Source organism: Mya arenaria, chromosome 5, assembly GCF_026914265.1.
Source record: "Mya arenaria isolate MELC-2E11 chromosome 5, ASM2691426v1".
In the NCBI taxonomy this organism is placed as follows: Eukaryota; Metazoa; Mollusca; class Bivalvia; order Myida; family Myidae; genus Mya; species Mya arenaria.
Window position 1 is genome coordinate 22,818,473 of NC_069126.1, and position 12,500 is coordinate 22,830,972.

Below are 12,500 nucleotides of genomic sequence, written 5' to 3' on the forward strand. Positions count from 1 at the left end.
AGTGTAATATCATAGCAGTTACGTTATGTTTTATTCTTTGTAGTGAATGTTGTTAAATGTAAGTTTGTCACCAAAATAATAATGAACTGCTTTGTCTAATCATAGGTCAAGCTTTCAATTTTAGCACACATGTAAACGAATAAATATTACTCAAGCGTATGTACTTCGTCGTTTGCTGTACAGGGATATAGTTGCTATTGCGAGATAATCGTCTAGCCTACAGCCAACTGGAAGTAGTTAATTCCATAATACCTCAATCACCCGAACTCCATGAAAACATGGACCTGAGTTGAATCCATTGGATTACTTGTTACTTTTGGACAACTATTTTAAAGAACATTATTCACACACGTTATCTCAACGATGGTATACATCTAAATGCAGCAATAACTAGGTCCTCTTTCGAAACAAATAAGCATTTCATTACTGGAACGACTTTAGACCTTATTTCTAGTCTTCTGTTCAACGGAAATTGGCATAATAAACTTTGAGCGAGCGGGCGAACTAATCATGAATATTGATACACTACTCATCGTTTTAAAGCATAAGCGGCCTAAGTCATTTTTCTACACAATTGATCATATTAATAGCTATCATCAGCAACATCCGGATCATCAACAACTATAACAACAACAACACGACATCAACAACAACAACAAACAATTACAGCAACAACAACATTAACAACTTCAACAATATTAACAAAAACAACATCAACCACTTCAACAACAATAAAAAAAAAAAAAAAAAAAACGACAAAAAAACAAAAGTATCAGCAAAACCACAACAACATACTATACATCAGTGACGATTGCAAAACGCAACAGCAGTCATCTATTACAATCGTAAATCATATTTCAGGGTTATCGTCATTAGCGTAACGGCAACGGTGGCAACATACTATACATCATTGACGATTGCAAAACGCAACAGCAGTCATCTATTACATCGTAAATCATATTTCAGGGTAATCGTCATTAGCGTAACGGCAACGGTGGCCTAAGAGCTTTTACCTGAAATAAAAAATAAATGTCTTTAATTATGAATTTCCAATATCTAAATATTAAATACTCTGAGCTCAATTACTTCCCCATTTGAAGTAGTAATGGTAAACTTTTCGAAAACAAAAACAAGTCAAAATCATTTTAAATTTCTTTGAGTCGGCGCGGGATATCAGTTTACTTATACCATTTTTATTTTGTCAAGTTATTTTCGACAATAAACATGTATTACCAATTAACATAAAAATATTCGACTTCAAGTGAGTGTTTTGGAATGTATGTACTTTGGTTTATGCACAAAATTATAAATAGAAACGTCGGTGTGTTTTGGGCTTCAAAAACTCGTTTAAGTTTCATAAGCCGGTAAAATAAATTGATTAACTTTTGCCGTTGTTGTAAAAGACTAACCTGCCAAGAGTCTTTTACCAGACTAATCGAGTTATTAACTAAATAGATCATCATTATTTTATACTGTGTTATGGAGTTTGCACATGTACTTAAAAACCATTAATTGAAAATCGCTTTCAAACATCCAGTAAACATCCGTAGCGATGTCTTATTCTTTTGCATAACATATTGATTAAAATGCAAAATGTTTGAATAAAATTATTCGTAATACTCTATCTTTTAAGATTAAAGCTGGTGAACATTTGATATGAATACATTATGATTTTATCGGTATAAAATACCCAAACTAAACAACGCAGTTTATTCATTTTTAGCTTTCATTGTAATTAAATGTTGTTACTACAGGTCTATTTTGGTTTTCGATATCCCCTCCACCTCGCCTTAATGTATTTCTGTATATTACTGCACATTTTGATTTGTTTTCAATTTTAAAATTGTTTTATTTTCATAACAATATAAGTATGAGAACGATAAGTAAACTGATTTATAAATATGTAGTTTTTATAGTAGTTTCCTGTATTGAAGTGCATTGGGATTTGTGTTTGCTCCATTATAAGTGAACCTTTGCTGGTAGAACACATTTTCTATTACATCCGAATTGATTAATCCTAGTGTGACATGAATTGTGGATGACATTTTTAAAACAAACTTGCACAATAAAATGAATCCCTGAATGCAAGCTTGAATGTCTTCATGGCATTCTAGTGACATAAGCATTTTCAGATTTGGTTTCTTAGTGTTGGACTTCTGTTCATGCGCAAATTTTTCCCATTCTAAAAACCATTCACTAACTGCATGCAGTGTATTCAGCCTAGGATCATCTAAAGTTACTATTTGTCTCATGTCACGGAAAATTGAAACAATTTTTGATGTATTTTCAAGGAGCTGCACAGCACCGTTAAGTGTTTGTTTAACCTTTTTCACCTAGAGAATTCTTATATTGTTTTATTAAATTCAACATTTCATTATTTAAAACTTCTTCTGCTAGGTGGTTTCTCATTTTTAGCTGTGGTTCTGGAAATATATGTTCATTTGTCAGTTTTCTATGTAATTGTAATTTCCATGAACATCTGCCACTGAATATTATAACCATCTGGTAAAGTTAAATGTCTGGTAGATTTTGCTGTTAGACCACTTTTCATAATATTATTACGGATTTTTTTTAAAACATGAGAAACATCCATTGTTAAAATTACATCCTGTGATGAAGTTGGATTAGGTGAAAAAAACTTATAATTCAAATATGAATTTTCACCAACACAGAGATGCATAAATGAACGATTGCACACTGCACCGTCCATACATGTTTATAACACTTTAAAACCAAATGTCTTTAAATATTGAACAGATTTCCAAAATAGTCCATACAATTCTGATGCTTGTATATTGTCTGTAATAAAGTGTGCGAATGGGAATCTGAAGCCTGTGATACCTAAGAACAGCAGCTGTAGAACATGTGTGCCCAATTTTCTGCCACCAGTCCCTTTTTGAAGTGTGTTGCACATGTCCCATTCTTCACCGAGATCCGTGAAGCCTACTAACTCGACTACATCACCATATTTACTGATCTGTAGGTCATTTTGGATTGACATCTCATCAAAAAATCAGCCCTCCAGTCATCCCTTCATCTGGTAAATTACTTCTTTCAGCCTCCTGTAACATCCACTCAAACATTGACTGATCAAAACCAGGTTCCTGTTTAAGTCTATTTTTATACATTATCAAAGTTGAAGCTGATGGAAGTACTAAAATTTTTGAAGAAACTACTATTTCATAACTATGAGGGCTTCAGTTATAAAGTTGGAGGCATGTACCAATAAATGATATTGATCATCTTCTCCCTCGAGGGTCACAAGAAACATTTTTGGTTTGTTCTACGAACAAACTGACCAGTTCAGGGTTGGCATGTTTCAGTAGAGGTTTGATGCGGACTATGTTGTCATCATCTTTGTCATCAGCAGATGGATTTCTATTTTCCTTATCAGGAGATGAGAATGTCATAGTTCTGCATATTTAACATGTATTACTATGTGCTGCAAAAGGTGCAACTCCATTGCAGGAAATAGAGCGTAGTGTCTTTACAGGGGCTGCTGCGTTGTTTTTCTGGAATTGTTCAAGAGTGTGAAATCTACTCATAATGACTGGTTTACTGAATACGAGGCCACCACAAATATGTAATTTTTGCACAATAGAGCAGATGTTACGTTCACTGAATTCATCAAACGTGAATGTGTTTTTAACTTGCACAGTACTTAAGTTAACATTATTTACAAAAACAGCCAGGTCCCAAGATTCATTGTCATAAAATTTTACCCTTTTTGTTACAGCATTTCCATTAGATAAACAACCACTTTCTGTAGAGCATTCTATTGCACCAGTTACACGGTTAACTGTAAATGTCTGGGGCAGATAGCTTGGTATATCCTTAAACTGTGAAGTGTTGTGTATAGGCTGTAAGAGTTCTAAAGCTATACCCCTGTACAATGTAAGCCACTTTCCATTTCCACGTTTTCTAACACGTTTTGTTTCTGGATATACTGTGTTCAGATTGTCCAAAAACACTCTCATTCCAGGGAGACGCTGGGTGCCGCCAGACTCTGTCAGCTCAAATTTGAAGTTTTCATACAAAAACTTGACTTCAACTTCACTGTTCTTTTCATAGAGAAAACGTGAAATTAACCTGTTAATTAAGAAAGCCAGACTTTAACATGGTTGTTTTAAGTGGTTTTAAAGCTGCACTATCTCAGATTGAACGTTTTGACAACTTTTTTTATTTTTTGTCTTTGAACGAGCCATTTTTGCATGGATACCAATTATATAAGACTGCGGACAAAAAATCAGATCGCAGAATTTTATATTTAAGTTCAAAAAATTATGTTTTATGCATTTTTCTTAAACCGTTAGTAACGGTTTAAGCCATTACACATAAATTTTTGAACTGAAATATAAAAATCTAAGATCTGATTATTTCGTCAGCAAACTTATATCATTGGGTTCCAGATATTTACGCAAATAATTGCTCTTTCCAATACAAAACGTTGTTAAAATGGTCAATCTGTGAGAGTGCAGCTTTAATGCACCAATATGAAATACAAAATTGTACCTCATAATCTAATCAATTAGACACTCTAAGATGCCTCAAGATCAAAATAGAAGGCTTGACCTGTTTGCTTTCAAACGTTTATAAACTCTGATATATGAAAGTTTTTATTTATTTACTACGGTATTAAACAAAATCATTCACAAATTAAGTGCACATGCTGTTGAGCTTTGGACACAGATTGGAAAAGGTCATTTGATTAATTTGTAGGTATATTAATGAGATTATAAGGTACATGTACAGTGAATAAGAAACTGAACCCTTTATATAAATGGCGCGGCTCAATTTATTTGAAATGTACTGTATAGCCTCTGTTTCATGCCCTCTTGTTGCAAACAACAGCTCTTAAGATTTGCACCCTGTTTTAGTAATGAAACATTTAAAAAAAAAATAGCTACTTAAACTGATTTTTGTATGGTTTTGCATCCTCATCAGCTCAAAACACTCTAAATAAAACTGTTTTGTCATTTTCAGATAAACCATGTATTTTTTTTTGGTCAACATTGATCAAATCCTATGTTGTTGGGGCTTTTAACAGACAATATACAGTATTATGCATGGAGTATTGAAACATTTGCAACACTGCATAGATGAAGGCAAATTATTATTTTGCTCTTGTTACAGATTATCACCTGGTTGTCAATCTGAAGATACTGCACCACTCAGTGTTGTACAAGTTCATGACAGATCTGCACAAAAATTCACTGTGAGAATAGTGATGACGATTTTGATGAAGAATTTAACACAGTTATAGCCACAATAAAATCTGATGAAGCTGAATCTGTTGAATTTGATATTTCAGAAGGGTTTGATATTGACGGTGTTATGCAAACTATGATTTACAAAAAAGAAGTAACTGAAGCACAATGTTTGTATAAATATAATTATTAATGAAGTTGATCGTCATAGACTTATTACATTTGCCAAAAAACTGTTTCTGAAATTGGCTAGTTACATCACAAAGTTAACAGGCAACAAGTCTATGTCCACTGGAATTCCGGAAAAGAATATTGTCAGTTTCTATCGTTTGGTACTTTTATGTTATGTTATGGAGAGGATTTCACAGATAATCACACGATAGTTTGCTATAACTTAATAGAAGCTGTAAGGTTGTTTTATTTAAAACAAAATGTTGATTTGTTGAAAATTAGCAGTAGTTTCATTACAAAAAGACATATGACACACGCATCCAGAGCTCGTGTACGGAATGTTGCAGGCTATTGTTTGGCATCTCTCAGAAAAAAATATGTAAACATTCAAAAAAGTAATTTATGTTCTACCAGTAAGCTAGGTCAGGACATGTATATTGAAGCCAAATGTGTAAATTACATTCTTAACATCCTCAGGGAAGATGAGCCAGATTCATTACTAGATATTGAAAGGAAGCAGTATGTATCAAGGGGCTTAACAAATGTTACTGACAGACTATTTAAATTCTTTGTTTGTCTCACTGAAAAGAGTCTGGTACTCCTGGTTCATGAAAATCTTATGAAATATGGAAAGGAAATATATAAGAAGTGTTTAGAATGTATTATAAATGAACAACCTTTGTATGAACAGTTTGCTAATATTGTTGTCACCAGTTGTTCTGAACAGCCCATAGAAGAGTTTGATGAAAATTCAGATCTTAGTAGTGTGATGGAAAAAATGGTGTGGATGTCTTCGAAAGTTTGCAGTATCTATCATGAAATTGTTGAAAAATACCTTAAGGAGCTTCTGTCTCAGTTTCGGAAAGACATTAAGTCTGCATATAGGGTGGAAAAAACTATGGCTCATCGTAAGCAGATTAAGATGACGAAGCAAAAGCAAACTGCTGGTGAATCGTCATCAAATAAACGTAAAAATGCCACCAAAAATTCCCTAATGCATAAAGTTTCCAAAGAGACTGATTCATCAGATACCATTGCGGCTGAACCAGGCCCATCCGTGGAGCCTCAGGCCAGCATGTCTCAAGAACCTCAGCCTGGGCCCTCTTCACAAGTATTCAATATTGAAGGAATTCAACCTGGATCCTCATCAGACACTGAAGATACCACTGACCTATGTCACTTGTGTTTTATTGATAAAGAAGATGAATGGATACAATGTAATTCTTGTAACAACTTGTATCACAGAAAGTGTGCAGGGTTAAAAAGTGCAAAAATTTGGAAAATAAAAACATAAAAAGGGGAGTGTCATGGTTCTGCAAACTCTGCAAATGAGTATGTTTTTTTTTTATATATAATATCTCAGCAAAACCTGATATTTTATGAAATAAAGCAAGGTTATATAACTAATAACTGTAAAAGACAAAATAGGATCAACATGTGCCACACATTCCTTGCTTTTATTTTACTGCCGTAACTACAACACAACCACCTTTGGATTAAAGAAAATAAGCTTAAGGCGCATTAATTGATAAAACAAGATGCATGTACGTATTTTATAGATATAACTATTACCAATTGACGCTCATTTTCCTTTGAGAAAACAACGAAGAAATTGCGAAGGAATTAAAATATGAATAGATTTTTAAATTTCCGCGCAAAACACAGTGTTTACATTCTACTTTTACCCAGCTTTATTACTTACCGATGACGATAAACCGGGTCCACCAGCATAAGATGCATCGGCCAATCAGATCTCTCGTAGTATAATGCTTCTATCCTCAGTCACGTGACAAGCAAATGGCCGTTCTCGGAGAAAAGATAGAAAGTGAAAGAAAAAAAGAGATTCATGATTGTCTGTCGAATCAATTCCGGGTAATCATACACGCGATTAACAATATATGTATAGTTTTAACGAATCGCATCGATAATTTACCCGGATACTAGCGCCAAGTACTGATTTAGTGACGAAAAATGGTGTTGCGACTTCTCGATGGACTAACCAAAACTGGACTATATTTCCAAAGTTGTGTGACGATTGTGGAAATATGCAAGAACAAATGTTTTTAAGGTAAATGTTGTTTGGTAGAGACATTTGTTGGCTATGTTATAATGATTAGTTTCATTAATTTATCGTAATGTGTTCTTTAAAAAGTAGCCCTAATTAAAGTCATGTGGAAAACAGGCATTTTTGGAGTTGGAACTCTTGTCTATATATAAGGATGGTCATAATGTTTTTGGGTCTGGACCTAGTTTTGGTCACAACTGACCCTAATAAAGGGTCCTGGTACCGTGACAACCCCCTTTGGTCATTGCTGTTCTGTTAACATAAAGGTTAAATAAATCTCAGCATTCAAAGTTTTATAATCTAAGGCATCTGATAGTGTATAGTTCACACCGAGTAGCAATAGGGTTGTTGAGACTGAAGAGTTTATTGTGTATTGCAAATGAATTAATAGTGCAAACCAGCAGACTGAAAATTACACGCATGGTCAGATCTATACATAGTTTGTAATACCTGAAGCTTGTGGTATTTTGAATCTTGCAGATTTAAAGCTTTATTTTTTGTTATGATTGGGTGTGTCAAATATCAGTGTTCTGATTTGGACCCTCCAAAGATCATTTAATAAGTCGCTAATGTATTAAGTATATACCGTGTGCGTTTGATATTTGCTACGCAGAACTATCACAACATTTTATCAAATTTAAAACAAATTACTTCTGCTAGTAATAGTGGAACCATTATTCAATCACTCATAACGACATATCGCGTTTCATTCAATAACCCCATTGCATAATTATTACCTTTTCATGACACCACAAAGAAACGTGTATGTCAATCCAACGGTTACTATTGGAGTGGTCATTCACAATTTCGGTATTGTATTGACTATGGTGTCAATGCAACGAACTACGGCTTTCTTACACAGTAACATGTTGCCGATGATCCTGCACGTATAGCACAGATGGTTAAGTCTCATGACCGACTTGGGAATACATATATAAGTCTTAATCAGCACATTGAAATACATTACAAAAATACTGATAAAGTTTTTTGTGACGTCGTCTGCTAAAACGTTTTGTGTGGAGAATTTCACATTAACATAAAAATCAAAATGTACCATGCGTTTGGATAACTAAATAAAACCTTTAACAATATGTAGAATTTAGTTTACACGTGTTCAAGCTTTCTATATTTGTTTGGGCAACCAGTACCTGGGTTGAATATATACAACAGTTATTTTATACCAGACATGTATGGCATAACTATATATCAACTCTTATCATGAAAGAAATTGAAATGATTTATAGTAAGTTCATATTAGAAAGTGGATTTAAATTTTCCAATTATTCATAAGTACAGGTCAATTTTGATATTGTCAATACAACGCAATCGAAATCATTGATCAAATGCATTAAACAAAGAACAATGGTAAATCAGATCAATTTTGACTTCACAAGTACCGTGGCGTTTTGAAGCAAAAACATATGTATACTTGAGAATAAAACCTTGGCAATTATTCGTGCTAGGTAAATATTAATATGGAGCCTTTTGACGAAAAGCGATCAAACAAATTGATCTCAAGTATGGAACAGAGGACTAAGCTAAGTCATAATAATATGACTCTTTATGCAGTATTATATTGCTAATTGCGGATTGACTAGCAGACAGCATTTCATGAATTAATCTTAGAGTTAAATTTAGATTTCAATTGCGGTGATTCATGAGCACGTAATAGAGCAAATATCTTAGCGTCGAACAACATTGTTTTTCGACATTCCATAAACTATTGCAAATACTTTTCAAGATTACTTTGCCCTCAAAAAGTCCTTGTCCTTGCCAATTCCTGTTTGTTCTCAGCTTTAAGAGTTTACCCATGTACATGCACATTGGAAGTTTAACATTGTGTCTTATGTGTTTTATTGGTAATGCTGGCATTGATGTTTGGATAGTTTTGTGTATTGAAGAAACATGAGACTCCAATACCGAAATAGTTCATGGTTAAGTTGTAAGCAAAACGATGTTTATGATTAATCACGACAAACTTGGGACGACCCTGGTGCACGTCCTTTAGCAGGGGCAAAAGAGTACGCTGAATTTGTTAAAAAGTATTAGTAACAATTAATACATTAATTTTTTATATTTTGCTAAGCCAAATTCAAATTCGATTTTCTATGTTCTCGTTTAAATATGTCTTTAAGAAAGTCCCAATATATTGAGATAAATGTGTTTTTAGAAACCAGAAAGTGACATATGGTGACACTAGGTAAAGTATGGAGTCTGCTTAAGACCTGTTACAATGACCATTTATTCTCGTAATGAAAACTGAGCTTCATATGTTTTTGTCTATGCTGAACGTTTTAACAGGGAGTTGTTTAGATGAACTATGTTTTTTCAGTACGTATGCAAAAATGCACAACATAGTATTAAATAATGATGATCTATTTAAATATTTATATATTTATTTTACAATGCTTCAAACAATCTTAACAACTTGTTCAGTCTGGTAAAAGACTCTTGGCAGGTAAGTCTTCTACAACAATGGCAAAAGTTAATCAATTTAATTTACCGGCTTATGAAACTAAAACGAGATTTTGAAGCCCAATATGTACCTACGTTTCCATTTATATTTTTGTGCATAACCCAAAACACATACATTTCGGAGAACACTCAGAGGTTTAACAATTAGGACATTCCTGAAGAGCCTCAATATTGTTGTTTTGTGTTATTGTTGTTGAAATTGTTGATGATGTTGTTGCTGTAATTGTTTGTTGTTGATGACGTGTTGTTGTTGTTATTGTTGTTGATGATGCTGATTTTGTTGATGATAGCTATTATGATCGATTGTGTAGAAAAAATGACTTTGCCCGCCTATGCTTTAAAACAATGAGTAGTGTATTAATATTAATGCTTAGTTTGCCCGCTCGCTCAAAGTTTATTATGCCAATTTACGTTGAATTAAGGTCTAACGTCGTTTCAGTACTGAAATACATATTTGTTTCGAAATAAGACCTAGTTATTGCTGCATTTAGATGCAAATCCTCGTTAAGATAACGTGTGTGAATAAAGTTCTTTAAAATAGTTGTCCAAAAGTAACAAGTAATCCAATGGATGGGGCCAACATTCAAATCAGGTCCATGTTTCCATGGAGTTCGGGTGATTGATGTATTATGGAAGTAACTACTTCCTGTTGGCTGTAGGCACAACGATTATCTCGCAATAGCAACTATATCCCTGTATAACAAGCGACAAAGTACATACGCTTGAGTAATATTTTATTCGTTTATATGTGTGCGAAAATTAAAAGCTTGACATAAGATAAGATAAAGCAGTTTTTTTTTAATATTTTGGTGACTAATTTACATTTAACAACATTCACTACAAAGAATGAAACATTTGTAACTACTATGCTATTACACTCATAACGTGTTTAATATTAAATTGACGCTCTTATTTAAAATCAATACAGCACATATACACATATACAACAAGCACATATTTTGAGTGATAAACCTTAAACTACTTACCAAATAATGCACTTTTGGAAATTATTAATTACTAATAACAAGATTATGACCATGTCAATACTAGCTGAAAACGCAAAAAAAATTATTAAATAATTGGTGAATGCTAAAAGATTTTGCTCTGATCTACTTTAATTCCATATGCTTGAAATACCTTGCTTTCTGCACCTTTCTTTCAAATTAAACTCGGTATCCCTAATAAGAACCATTGTTTTTGACATTTATTCATCCTTTTTGGTATATTAAAACAATTATATTAATTGTGGTAATTCTATTTAGGAGTAAGAGTGCATCTTTAAGTTTATATGTTAAACATTCGTCCGTAAACACAATTACATACTATTACACTTAATTTTATAAAGAACCGGCCACTAGTATTAATTTGAAGTTGATGATTATACAGAACTGGGAGCTGGTGGTTTAGATTCCGAATCTTGATAACAGGCTATTTACAGTTTAAAATATAATCATAAACATATAAATACAATCACAACAGCTAAATGTAGGTAATATATTGCACTTTGATATATGTTTTATTTTTTAAACACTGTATGCACAAGAAAAACACAACTTAATAGTTGCCATAGAATTTCAAATATCAATATTTGTTGATGAATAGATATTTTGGTTATTCCATCAAAACAGACAATGAAACGTTATGATACCTAAGGAATTGGCGTAAACTAGTATTCAAGATCCATTTATCTAACTAGCAAACTTTGCTCAATTAAAAGTATAGCACTTTTTAGAGACCGCAATAACTTGAAAACATTACAGAAACAAAAACACCGTATTAAATCATTAAATCAATAAAACTATGAAATCGTATGGGAAATGATATGATCATTGTACAAACGTTAGACTATTCACATATCATATAATAGGTTTAAAACTATGCATTAATATGGGTAATTAAGGTATGATCACTGTCAAAACACTAGATTTGTCAATTATATAATCAAAGTACTCAAAGTACTGCTGGAAGAAGAATTATACTACTTTATTCAAACATCATCAACCATTCAATCGAACATAAGTGAATGACTTGCAACAGGCTAAATGTGTGTCATTAACGTATTCTCGATGAAATAGTTCATAACTAATCGGAACAAAAACGAAAATGGAAATTTGACACTTCGTTCCATTTAACTTTATTACCCAGAGATTTTGTACATGTTTCGTTTCAATACATTTAGGACATTTCGCACATCGAAAACACTTATAATTAAAAAATGAAGGGATAACTGACTTCAGATGTGGACATTCGATTTCAATCCCTCGTGTCCTCTCACGATCCTTGTGAAATACAGTAAGTCTCGACCTTTGCTTGTGTATTATCCAGATTGATTTTTTACAAAATTCTAGTTGAAATGACAAATGAAAAAAAATGCTATAAATAAATTTTAAAAGTCATATACCTCGGACGCAGAAACAAAATACTGAAACACTGAAAAAAATCAAGACTGAAAATAGCAGTTTGTGTGTAAGTGAAGATGTTGTTTGACATTAAAAGAAAGTGTAAAACAGTGAAGTTCCCCTAGCAACGGTAAAAGCGGCTTTCTGATTTAAAGAAATAAATATGACATACATTTGTATTTA

At 32.9% G+C, this 12,500-nt stretch overlaps 1 protein-coding gene and 1 pseudogene across 1 annotated transcript in view; both read right to left on the reverse strand.

The window, feature by feature from the left end:
• Window positions 1–1,910: 1,910 nt before the first annotated feature.
• Window positions 1,911–3,410, reverse strand: LOC128235537 (uncharacterized; annotated as a pseudogene).
• A 7,225-nt stretch (window positions 3,411–10,635) lies between these two features.
• LOC128235113 (neuronal acetylcholine receptor subunit alpha-6-like) overlaps window positions 10,636–12,500 on the reverse strand; it is a 17,206-nt gene continuing 15,341 nt past the window's right edge. Inside the window, exon 6 of the mRNA XM_052949849.1 lies at window positions 10,636–12,500. This exon is cut by the window's right edge and continues 851 nt beyond it. The gene's annotated coding sequence lies outside the window, so the exon portion shown is untranslated.